The sequence below is a fragment of the Trichosurus vulpecula genome, chromosome 2, assembly GCF_011100635.1.
Source record: "Trichosurus vulpecula isolate mTriVul1 chromosome 2, mTriVul1.pri, whole genome shotgun sequence".
In the NCBI taxonomy this organism is placed as follows: domain Eukaryota; kingdom Metazoa; phylum Chordata; class Mammalia; order Diprotodontia; family Phalangeridae; genus Trichosurus; species Trichosurus vulpecula.
The window spans coordinates 861,628-874,999 of record NC_050574.1 but is presented as its reverse complement, the minus strand read 5'-3'; the positions used below and the strand labels follow the sequence as shown (position 1 = coordinate 874,999).

At 45.1% G+C, this 13,372-nt stretch overlaps 1 long non-coding RNA gene across 1 annotated transcript; it reads left to right on the top strand.

Moving 5' to 3' along the window:
- Nucleotides 1-10,702: 10,702 nt before the first annotated feature.
- LOC118835923 lies at nt 10,703-12,440 on the top strand. The gene is made up of 2 exons (XR_005009536.1): nt 10,703-10,819; nt 11,254-12,440. It is a non-coding gene; the product is annotated as an uncharacterized LOC118835923 (long non-coding RNA).
- Nucleotides 12,441-13,372: the final 932 nt, after the last annotated feature.

Genomic DNA, 13,372 nt, shown 5'->3' with positions numbered 1-13,372 from the left:
TTTTAAATAATAGGAGAGACATCTTTAAGAGAAACAAAGTAAATTTATTATACAAACCTTGCAAGACTTGGCCACACCTCCATAAGGGAGGAGGCAAGGTAAAAGAGAACCTGCCTTAATTTATACTCTTAATGAAGAAGATTCCCACCCACCTCTATCCCTTCTCACCATTAGCTGGGGTGGGTGGGCTTACAATCTAGGTGTGAAAACTACACAGAGGACCAAGATTGATCCGGTTCGTTCAGGTTCTTCCCTATCAGAACTCAACTGCCAGAGTGGCGTCTGAAAGTCTAGGAGGAGAAATGGGATGGGGGAAGGAGAGACCCTTCCTGGAGCAGAGAACACATAGCTCACAGGAAGTTCATTATCTTCTAATATCTGAGAGAGAAAGGGGGAAGGGCATGCCTTCCCCAAATTACAAGGCCAAATCCCAGAACCTCTCCATTAGACATACCCTGTGAAGTCTTCACAATTATCCAACCCACACAACAACCAACCAACCAGCCTTTCTCTTGTAACAAATGAAGTTACTACCCATGTTTTGTGGACTCCTGACTTCTGGTTAACAGTTCTTAAGAAATGGGCATGTGACTTGTTTGCTCCATGACCCATACTCAAATGGAGGTTGCATACAGATTATAGGAGCCCTTTTAATGTCAGGCTAAAGACTCTAGACTTTGTTCAGCGGGCTGTGGAAAACTACCAAAGGTAGAGAAATCAGTAAATCTTAAAAGTTATGCCACAATAAGTAAGTCTCAACACTTATTTCACAATCAGTAAGTCTCAATAATTGTGTCACAATCAGTAAGATTGAACAGTTATGTGATAATGAGTAAGTCTCATTAGTTGTGTCACAATCATTAAATCTCAACACTTATGTCACAATCAGTAAGTCTCAACGGTAACGTCAACATCAGAAAATATCAACAGTTGCGCCAAAATCAGTAAGTCTGAACAGTTATGTCACAATCAAATCTCAACAGTAGTGTCACAATCAGTAAATTTCAATAGTTCTGTCACAATCAGTAAATCTCAACAGTTATGACACAATCAGCAAATCTCAACACTTATTTCACAATCAGTAAGGCTTAAGAGTTATATCACAATGAGTCTCAATAGTTGTGTCACAGTCATTCAGTCTTAACACTGCTTTCACAATCAGTAAGTCTGAACCTTAGTGTCATAATCAATAAATACAAACAGTTATGCTGCAATCAGTATGCCTCACCAGTAATATCAAAATCAGAACATATGAACCGTTACGCCACAATCAGTGAGTCTCAACAGTAGTGACACAAACACTACTACAAACACAAACAGGTGTGCCACAATTTGTCAGTGAAGCAGTAAGGCAACAACAGCGTAGTTGATAATTGTCAAAATGCCTATGTCGCTCTGTGTTGCAAAGTATACGAGACTCTCCCGTAGAGGGTAGGAGAAGTCAACCATCTATTCAGACATCAGAGCACCATATCCCATAACCAAATGCTCAGCTCCCACAGCCAGTCAGCATTTTTTCATATGATTATAAATAGCTTTGATTTCTCGCTCTAAATCACTATGGATTAGAGAAATGCAAATGAAAACGACTCTGAGGTATCACCTCATACATATCAGATTGGTTAACGTGACTAAAAAGGGAAATGACGAATGTTGAAGGGGATGTGTGTAAAGTGGGACACGTGCACTGTTGGTGGAGTTGTGAACTGATCCAACCATTCTGGAGAGCAATTTGCAACTATGTTCAAACCACATACCCTTTGATCCAGCAATACTATGTTTATAGCAACGTTAGGTGTACATCCCAAAGACATCCAAACAAAGGGAAAAGGACCTCATTGTATGGAAATATTTATAGGAGCTCTTTTTGTGGTACATAAAAATTGGAAATTGAAAGTATGTCCATCAACTGAGTAATGGCTAAACAAACTATGGTATATCATCGTAATGGAATATTATTATAATGGATTCTAAAGGAATATTATTGTGCTATAAGAAATGACAGCCAGGATGCTTTGGAAAACTGGATGACATGGAAAGACTTACGTGAACTGATGCAAAGTGAAGTGGACAGAACCAGGAGAACGTTGTACACAGGAACAGCAATATTGTTCCGTAAAGAACTGTGAATGATTTAGCTATTCTCACTAATACAATGAAGTGAGACAATGCCAAAGGACTAATCATGAAACACACTATCTGCCTCCAGGGAAAGAACTGATATTGTTTGAATACAGACTGAAGCCTGCTATTTTTCACTTTCTTTCATTTTTTTTTTTGCTTTTCTTTGTGTCTTCTTATATAAAATGACTCATATGGAAATGTTTTACATGATTGCACACATATAACCTATATCCGGTTGGTTACCATCTCAGAGAGGGGAGGGGAGAGGAGAGAGAGAGAAAGGGATAGAATTTGGAACTCAAAACATTACATGAAAAGGTTTAGAAAAAGAATGAGCGAAGTTTGGCTCTCTTTGGCGATCTCTGAGGTTGCTCTCATGTCCTTCGGAAAGGTATGTTGCTGAGAATAGTTACCCTGAGAACAGAACTATGAGTGAATGTGAGAAACAGGTATTGATTGACACCAAGAGGAATGCATTGGTGAGACCTTCAGTCTTAACCGCGTTTGCAGTGTGTCCCCTGAATTATAAGCTTCCCGTTAAATTAGTTCTGCTAAAGTTGTGATAAAAACAGAAAACCACATCAAGAATTTTTAAAAATTGTCAGAATTGGGGCAGCTAGGTGGCACAGTGAGTAGAGCACCGGCCCTGGAGTCAGGAGGACCTGAGTTCAAATTTGGCCTCAGACACTTGACACATTACTACCTGTGTGACCTTGGGCAAATCACTTAACCCCAATTGCCCTGCCTTCCCCCTTCAAAAAAAAATTGTCAGAATTAATTATGTGTTCAGTGACTTGCCCAGGGTGACACAGCTATAAGTATCTGAGGCCAGACTTGAACTCAGGTCCTCCTTATGCCCGGTCTGATGCCCTATCCATTGCACCACCTGGCACTCCTGGGTTTCCTCTTTCACATTGTCCATTCTCTGCATACTTATATGATCTTGGGAAAGTCATTTTTTTATAATTGCTTTTCAATATAATTGGTTTTCTTTCTGACCCCTGTTATTTTACTTTATGCATTTAAAAACATCATTCTAAAAGGGGTCCATGACAGCATTAGCTTCATCAGACTGCCCAAGGGCTCTATGACACAGAAAATGTTAAGAAGTTCAAGTGTTGATTGTTTAAGATTGTTCCCTTTTAGCTCTAAATCATAGGACAACTCTGTGACAAAAGGGTTCTTGTTAAATACTTTTATTCATAAAAACTACAGCTATTCAGAAGGAAAAAAATTTAGATCAAATAAGATATCAACAATACAAAAGACTGCAGTATTAAAAAAATCATAGATGATGAAACAGATCTTAAAGGCCTGATACTTCATTATCACAGATCTAGTAAGTATCAGAGGCAGGGTCTGAACTCAGGCTTTGCCTACTCCGCATTCAGCACCTTATGCACTAAATATCTAGCAGTCAGATGGTTCAGTGGTAGAATCACAGACTAGGGTGTGTCCAATTGATCTTTTTTCCCCCTAACCATTTATGCTTTAAAGCCTATTCCAGTTAATCTCAAAGGTCCCATTTCAATGCCTTATGTTATTTAAACTTTGTCTTCCATGGGATATAAGACAGAGTGCTAGCGACTGATTTGTCAGTCAGTCCACTTCATCATAACAGCAAGGAACCCAAAACATTCAATGCAGAATATCACAACATGGAGCCTCAACATCCCAAAACCTCTCCAACCCCCTGCTGGGGTCTTCCCCAAAACAAACTCACAGTACAGCTAATTTGGCCTGTTCAGTTCTAACAATAACGAGGGCAGCCATCGGCAGCCATGACATCTTTCTCTCTCTCCCTCTCAACATTTTCTGAGACTTAACTTCCTTTTCCTGTCAGGAAGCTCCTCCCACCACATATGTCTTAGGCTTCCTGTGACGTAAACAGGTCACATGACCTATTAATCGGTGGGAAAGAACTTCAAATCCAAATTGCTATGATAAGTCTCAACAATTGTTCCACAAATCAGTAAGTCTAAAGAGTAGTGTTATAATTAGCAAATAATAACAGTTATGAGACAATTAGGAAATCTCAACAGTTATGTCACAATCATTAAATACCAACAGTGGTGCCACAGTCAGTAAGTCTCAACAGTTCAATCAAGAAGTCTCAACAGTGGTGTCACAGTCAGTAAACCTCAACAGTTGGGGCACAATCAGTAAATCTCAACACATATCGCAATCGGTAATTTTCAACAGTTACGTCATAATGAGAAAGTCCCAATAGTTGGGTTACAATCAGTCAGTCTCAATAGTTTTTGACAGTAAGTCTCAACACTTATGTCGAAATCAGTAAATCTCAATAGTTGTGTGACAATCAACAAGTCACAACACTTGTGTCCCAACCAGTAAGTCTCAACAGTATTGTCACAATCAATAAAGCTCAGAACTTACATTACAATCAGTAAGTCTCAATAGTTATGTCATAACGAGTAAGTTTCAGTAGTTGTGTCACAATTAGTAAGTCTCAACAATTTTTTACTATCAGTAAATCTCAACAGTTATGTCATAATCAGTGAGTCTCAAGAGAAGTGTCACAATCAGTAAACATCAACAGCTTACCAAAGCCAGCAATTCTGAACAGTGATGTCCAATCGGGAAATCCCAACGGTTATGTCCCAATCAGTAAGTCTCAATAATTGTGTCACAATTAGTCTCAACAATTTTTTTACTATCAGTAAATCTCAACAGTTGTGTCAAAATCAGTAAATCTCAACAGTCATTCCACAATCAGAAGATTTCAATACTTATGTCACAATCAGTAAATATCAATATTTATACCACAATCAGTAAGTTTCAATATTTGTGTCACACTCAGTAAGCCTCAACACTTATGTCACAGTAAATAAATGTCAGCGCTTGTGTCACAATCAGTAAGTCTCAACGCTAAAACTGAGGTGGGGAGGGATACTTTAAACCCTGAGGAAACAAAATTGCTTCCACCATTTCTCACAGGGACCCTAGGGTTGAAGTGGGGAAAGACCTTCAAGGGGGTGGAACTATCTTCCTCTCTGAGCCCAGAGGCTTCCTCTTGCCCTGATCATCCAGTTGTGGAGGGTTGTACCTGGAGGACTTGTCTTCTCTCTTCTCATAAGACTTCCTGCCCCCTAGCGGCTTACAAGGAGCAGGACAAAAATACTGCTTTTATATCCCTGATGAATAACTAGTTCACTGAGATGTGAAACCTCTCTCACAGAATGAGAGTTGCTTTTCTGACCCTGATCTGCACATTCTGAGAACCACCACCGCCCCCAGGCCTGTTTTACAAATCCCCCTTCTTAAGCATTACGGGCATCCATAAGGAGGAGGGGCTGCTTCAGGAGGCCCATGATGAAGGAACTGAGGAACTTGGAAGAACTGAGTGACCAAGTCCTATGGGCTTTGCTCCAGCGTGGATTCCATGCAGGTACAGGTCTGAGCAGAGGGGTCAAATACACAGCCTGCTGCCTGGCTACTATGTTCTGGAGTATTTAGGAAGCAGGTTAAAGAGTAGTTGGGAGATATTTAGCAAAGAAATGAAAATACAGTAAAGTAGATAAGCCTTTCATTTTAAAGTGATCTTTAGGTACAGATTGGTGGCTCCCATCTCTATTTGGGGGCAGTCTGGTGGTGCAGCGCCAGGAGTCAAGAAGACTCATCTTCCTGAGTTCAAATCTGGCCTTAGACACTTACAAGCTGTGTGACCCTGGGCAAGTCACTTCACCCTGTTTGCCTCAGTTCCCTCATCTGTAAAATGAGCTGGAGAAGAAAATGGAAAACCACACCAATATCTTTGCCAAGAATACCCACAAATGGGGTCACAGAATGTTGGACGTGACTGCAAATGACTGAACAACAACAAATTTCTCTTTGAGTTTGACATCACTGGTTAGACTAGCTGACCTCTGAGGGCCCAAATGACTCTCAGATTCTGTGATTCAGATTTCCCCTACACTTATGGTTGGTTCGTATCAAAGAGTTCCCTGGCCTTTGCTACTGCCCACTCAGCACTCACAGGCCCTTGGAAGGATGTTGAGACTGCCCATGGGGAACAATTGTGGGGTAACATTCTTCTGGAGTCCCATATAGGTGTGCTGGGGTCAGGGACTGGCAAAGAAAGGCCTTCCCATCCCAAACCTTAGCTTGCCCTATGAGACCCTTGGCTTTGCTTTCTTCCTTTCCTAACAGCCTCCCTGTGGCTCATAGGCTCAAAGCAAGAGATCTGCCTTCTTACTAGCCTTAGCATCACTGACTATGCAAAGGTTATTCTCATTTTCCTGGTGAAGAAACTGAGGCAGAGAGGCTCAGTGAGGTGCTCAGAGCCACACACCCAGTGAAAGCCAGAGTTAGGACTTGATGGTGAGTCTTCCACTCCACCATGGGGCCTCCCAATCCTGGCAGCCTCCCTGGGTGAAGCCTGGCCTGGATAGACCTGTGGAGGTCTGCCTCTGAAACCCCCCTCCTGTGCCTCCAGTTAATCCCTTAAATGTGGATACCTCGTTCTGCAGCTCTCCCTCTCCCGAATGCCCTGTTTATAGCAGGGATCTCCCCGGAAATCTGGAAGTATCTCTGGAATCTTCTGACAAAGTCATAAGCAGGATGGGAGGGGAGAGGAGGCATCCCTGTGTGTCCCAGCCATGTGCTTCCAGCCCCTGAACCTCAATGGCATGTCTGAAACCAAGCCCCCTGGCCCTGTCCAAAGTTAGGGGAACATTAAATCAGCAGATGAAGTTCGTTTTCACAGGCGTCCATGTGAGATGAAATTGGGCTCACATTCCTCATTTGCTGCAGAAAGTGGGTCTAAATGTTAAGCTAGCGAGGTGGCTCTCTGACAAGCCAGCATCTGAAGCCTTCAGACTTCCTAGGGAGCTTGGAGACTTCACAGGATCATCGATCTAGAGTCTGAGGGGGCCTCCGAGGCCCTCTGATCCAGCTGCTTAGGACAGTGCAGAGTCCATAGGAGACTCAATAAATGCTCTTGGCCTAACTGACTCCAATCCCCAAGTCCATTCCTCTGATCTCTGGGACTTTTCTATGAAAGTAAAATCTGCTGGATAATTACTAAAAACTTCATTAGTCAGTAGAACAATAATAAATAACAAGTTGTTGAAGGAAGATTCTGGAAATGGAGGGTCCTTCAGCTGCTTTCTGGTTCACTGGAGAATAGATTACACACATATGGAGCAACAGTAAACAACACAGGGCACGGTGGGAGGAATCAAGTGGTAGATCAGAGCAGGAGTGCAGGGTAGTGCTTTGCTGGCACAGAGGCAGGGTTCTCTTGCTTTGCCCTGCTTGCATCTGGGTCACAGTCCCAACTGGCAGTTCTTGGGGGAGGAGGAGTACTGGTGTGGCAGAGCTTGAGGTGACAGTGGAGTAGAAGTAGTTCTGAAAGCAGCAGCACAAGGCCCCTAAAGCTTGGGACGAAGTACTGTCTACAAGCAGTCATACTCTGACGAAAAAAAGAAAACTCAAGGGCCAAGTAGTTGGCTGGGAACATGAACAGGCAGCATAAAAGGACTCAAACTATAGAATCTTTTTTTTTGACAAAGAAGATCAAAACGTACAGCCAAAAGAAGTCAACAAAGTCAAAGAGCCTACATCAAAAGCCTCCAAGAAAAATATGAATTGGTCTCAGGCCATGGAAGAGCTCAAAAAGGATTTGGAAAAGCAAGTAAGAGAAGTAGAGGAAAAACTGGGAAAAGAAATGAGAATGATGCAAGAAAATCATGAAAACATCCCCATTATAGTCCTCAACTCTGCAGGTATAATTGGCATCCCACCATAAAGAAGGAGCTCCATGAGTACGTGCAGGGCCTATGAGGAAAGGAGAGTGAGACGTTTGACCGCTAACGTTCACTAACTCCCAACAAGCTATAACTGGGTTGTCTTTGTGTGAACTGATCCAACCATTTTGGAGAGCAATCTGAAATTATGCCCAAATAGTTACGAAACTGCCCATACCCTTTAACCCAGCAATACCACTACTAGGCCTATTTCCAAAGATGATTAGGAGAAAAGGAAAAGAACCTCAATGTTCTAAAATATTTATGGCAGCTCACTTTGTGGTGGCAAAGAACTGGAAATCATCGGGATGCCCATCAATCAGGGAGTGGCTGAACAACTTGTGTTACATGATTATTATGAAATACTCTTGTGCTCTAAGAAACGATGAAAACATGGAAAAACTTGCCCGAAATGATGGAGGGCAAACTGAGCAGAACCAAGAGAACACCACACACACTAAGAGCACTATTATCTTAAGAACAACTTTGAGCGAATAAGTCATTTCGACTATTATAAATACCCACATGATTTTTACATATAGATATAGAGAGAGGTACATATTTGTAGCCATTTCTAGGGTGTGAAGGAGAAGAGAAAAAAAGGAAAAAATTTTCATCATAACTTTATATATTTAAAAGGAATAGCAAGTTAGACATAATAGAGTTGGAGTTTCTTGTACAATCATCTTTTCAAAAAATTATTCTATAAGAGTGAGGGAGCAGAGCCCAAGATGGTGGCTGGAAAACAGGGACTCACTTAAGCTCTCCCCCAAATCCCTCCAAACACCTGTAAAAAATGGCTCTAAACAAATTCTAGAGCTACAGAACCCACAAAATCACAGAGGGAAACAAGTCTCCAGCCCAAGACAGCCTAGATGGTCTCTGGGAAGGGTCTGTCACACTGTGCTGGGAGCAGAGCACAGCCCAGCATGGGCTGCACCAGGACCAACCAGACCAGGAGTCGGATGGAGCAGGCCTTAGGGCCCTGAATCACTGAGCTGTGGCAGTTACCTGACAACAGAGCAGGTTAGTGGGAAAACTTCTGGATCTGGGTGAGAGAAGTGCCCTGGGAGTGATGGAGATGGTGGGGGGGCAGCAGCAGGAAGGTCCTACAGTTGCTTCCAGAGCTACAGTGTCTGCTGCTTTTAGAGTCCCCCAAACCTAGGGCGTGGAAATAGTCATGTGGAAAGGATCCAGTAATTCTGGTAATGCCTTTGCTTCCTCCCTCCTTCCCCACCTCCCTCTCTAAAGAAAAGGATCTTACATCCTTTGGCTGCAATATTTGATGTCAGGTTCATGTGGAGAAGAGGCCCAGACTGGTGGGTGGCTGTAGGGGGAGCCTCAGGGGAGAGGAGAGAGGCGGAAGTGAGGTGGAAAGGGTGGGTGATGAGATACTGGAGGAGTCTCCCATCCCTTGGCCTCAGCCACTTTTCCTCTGGTACTTTCTCCCCAGGCAATGCCCTGGCAGATCCAGAATGCAGTGACAGTCACTGCACCAGTGGTGCAGGAGGCAGTGGGAAGCCTGAAAACTCTGGGGAGTTTGGAGGGAGAAAAGCATTAAAGAAGCTAGGGAGGGCTGAGGAGGCAAGTGGGCCCATCAAAGACAGTCCAGTGTGGGACGCAGGTGTGGAGTAGACATTCTCTCCTCCTCCCTGACCTCTTTTCATAGTGAACCTGCTGTCTTGTCTGACCTCCCCCATGCTCAGGGGCTGCCTTCCTGCCCAGCACCTTACCACAGATTCAGGAAGGTCCAGAACCATAAGGATCCAGTGCAAAGAAACAGAATTCTCAAGATATTAAAGTAAGCCAGCTTTATTGAGGGGAGATAGTCCCAAAATGAAGAGCAGTCACAGGGGACTATGGAAAAAAGTCTGCTGGGCTCCTGTGGGGGCATGTATCAGGATGGGGTCCCAGAGTCAGTGGGCTACGCCCTCCCAAACCAGCAGGGTCTGGTGGGTTTTTATAGAGTTCTCTGGTTCTAGCAAGACCAGGCGTTGGGGCACAGACCAAGGAGCCTGGAAACTGGTGCTGATTCATGCTAGTGGGGTAAGGAAAGACTCCTGGGTCATTGCAGGCCAGTGGGTATTCACAGTCCCTGTTGGCAGAAAAGGAGCTTTGGGCGGTTCCTGCTGGTCTCACACTGACAGGGTGTCTCCACTTCCCTGTCAGAAGCTTGGAGCTTCCCTGGGGCTTTTTCACTGAGCTGTGTCAGGGAGGCTGCTCTAGTCCTCACACCCAGATGTCCTAGGAAGTAGATGGGAGGGTGGTGAGGCTCTAGGCAGGGAGATTACTGGCAGGAGGTCAGCAGCCTGTCTCACCCCAAGTGCCCACCTTGGGCAAAGCCCTAGGTGTAGCATGAAGGCTCTGGAAATAGTTGGCATCTACCCTTGGAAATGGGGCCAGCAGAGCAAAGGAGAGAGATGGAGGGAATTTAGATATCATTTTTGAGGATGACAATGTCTTCATACGTGTATACAGAAAAAATGGAATTCCAACGTATCAAAATGTATCTTACAATGTGTTATAATGTATCAAAATACATTCAGGACGGATGAGAAAACCTGGGCCTGAGATGGCCTGAGTCGCCTGCCACACAGCAAGTCGGAGAAAAGGGAACGAGGCCCCAGGTTTCTCCCCTTTCTTTGGCTTTACAAAGAGGCAGAGCTGACCAGGAACGGAGGAAGGAGGCGTCCCTAATTTCACAGAACATTGGTTTGAGCTAGGCTTCGTCCCGCCTCAGCCAATGAGAACTCGAGATACTGAAACGTCACTGGTTACTATCTGGTCTGGTCAGGGAAGGTTCCTATTCTAGGAAAAAGAAACCCACGCTTTCTCCTAAAGCCGAGAACTTCCCAGTCTGTGGCCGAATCCTGTGATCATCCTCTGCCTTGAAATCCCGAGGATCTTGGACTTTTCTTACCCACGAGGTAGAGGATAGGGATAGGAGGGAACCTCTGTATATAGGGTGCTTAAGCGTGTTTATGTCCTGGAGCCCTTCGGCTGTCTGATGACCACTGGGGACCCGTTTGGGGAATAATGCTTTTAAACTCATCAATAAAATTCAGAGAATTACAAAGAAAACTAATTACACGGAAGTAAAGACGTGACTCCCCACCCCCGCCCTCCATCCAGGTTCATGGACCCCTGGATAGCCCTCCTTGGATCCCTGGGGCAAGGGAGGGGTGGGTCTCGAACCCCAAGTTCAGGCTTACTGTAGAGTGGGAGATAAGTCCCTGCGAACCTCTAACTGGCTCCTGCTCCTGGCGCCCCTCATTGGAGGTTAGGCCTGGGTCTCGGGGCATCACCCCTCCCCCCATCTGCACAATTGTAATAATCCCAGCCCCATGTCCAACTTTACAAGGTCGAGCCCCGTCGTCCCGGGAGATGGTCTGCGAGAAGGTTCCTGGGCCCGAGCAGGAATGGAGCTCGACTTGGAAGCCACGCGTGGGAGCAGTGACTTTGATGTCCCCGGGGCTGCTGTAAACTCGTGCGTATGGACTGATGTGTGTGGGATGCAGATGCAGCCAGTTTATCACGCAGGAAGAGTTCGGGCAGCTTCAATGTTCCCGTAGCCCCCTGTATCGAATGTCCTTCCTTCTCTCCCCTGCCCCCTTCCCCAACCTCTCTTCCCTTCACCTCCCCGAGTCAGAGCGTTTTCCGTGACAAAGTTGACGGATGGATGCGGGGCAGCTGTGTGCCCTGATGTCCACGATCCCGATCGCCCCAGAGATTTCCTTCATCCTTCCAGAAAGGACTTCCTCCCCCCGCCCTTTTCCTCTCCTCCTTTCGGCTTCCCTTTATTTCCCGGACCCTGACTCACCCGCAGAATCTCAGCCTGTTAGATCGAGTTTTAGGGTGAGGGACCTGAGGTTCAGTGGGAGGAGGTAACGAGGTCACACAGCAGTGACCTAAGGTCTCCTGCTCGCAGGTGCGCTGTGCTTTCTTCTAACTCGCTTCACCAGTTTGCTGCCTTCTCCAGTTAGAGGAGGGAGGCTTTCCAGTTAGGTGAAGGAGGGTGAGAGGTGGGGAGAAGGAACTGAATGCCTTGCAACTTTCCCGAACCTCCCCTCCCGAGAGGAAGCCAAGGGTGGAATTCTTCACTCTTCTTGTGGCATTCCAGGGGACGAGGAGGGCTCGCGTGATCAGTCCAGCTCGCGCCCCGCCGCGCCTCGCCGGGATCTTGTCAGGTTTAAGGCTATTTCAGCCGAGTATTGTTTGAATTTGGCGCCCTCTGCTGGCCAAAGGCAATCTTCTGTTTCTCGTCTTCCGTCGGTCAAAGCCTAACCCTAACCCTAAATTCGCTCTGGACGGGGATCTTTGGAACTCTGCCTCGCAGGCAGAGGGGAAAGTACCTGGAGTGGGACCCCACGATGCTTCCCCCCTTATCCTTTCTGCATACATTATGCTTCTACAGAAACTTTTCAATTTCATGCAATCGAAGTGATCGATTTTATTTTGTTGCCTTGTTTGGTTAAGAATTCTTCCCTTATTGGAGGCTTTAAAATGACTGCGATCTCTCTTCCTATTAAAAAGATAGTATGATCTTTAGTATTTGGGTCAAATGCGTGTTTTGAACTTATTGTGGATCGTGGCATAAGATACTGGTCAAGGCTTGTCTCTGTCAGAGGTGGTACAGCTTTCTCAAGTAGTTCTCAAGTATGGAATTCCAGGCCATTTATGCTTTTAAGTGAATGGATCACTGAAATATTGAGCCCTTGCCCCCAGGGACATGACATCTTAGTGGGAAAACAATAAATATTATCAATGACAGGTCAGACGATTTGGAGGTGACAGGGGATAATTAATACCATGGATGACAGATTTATAATTCAAAAACATTTCCATTGGCTAAAACATGGAAGTTCAAAAAATTAATTTTAAAAGCATAAGGTAAGGATATCTGAATAACAGGTCATCTGAAAAAATGTCTGGAGGTCCTAGTAGACTGACTTCTAGCTTTAATGTGAGACAGTTGTGTGCTAGGGCAGCCGGAAACGCTGATGCAAACTTGGGCTGACCTCACAGGGCAAGGTCTTCAGGAAATGGGGTGGGGATGGTTCTGTTGTCCTCTGCCCTGGCCAGACCCCATGTGTCTTACCATATTCAACTCTAGACACCATGCTTGGGAGAGACACATGTACATTGGAGATGCTCCAGCCAAGAGCAACCAGCATGGTGAAAGTCAATGAGACGTGAGGCCTGGATGAAAGAAATGTTTAGAGAAAGCACGTAAAAAAGGGCCATGGTTGCTCTCTTCCAATATTCGCAGGGAGGTGTTGTCCTCCCACATGTCTCCATCAGTCCAGCATCCGGTGGTAATCAAGCTATTTCCTGCCAACCCAAGAATGAATGGGGGATCTCAGACCACAGCTTTAACAGGCTCCTGAAGCAACAGTTACATTCTCATGTTCTTGGTGACCAGGGTCAGATGCCTGACCTGCCAGAAGCAGGTTCTAGGACAACTAAGTGCCTAGGAAGGA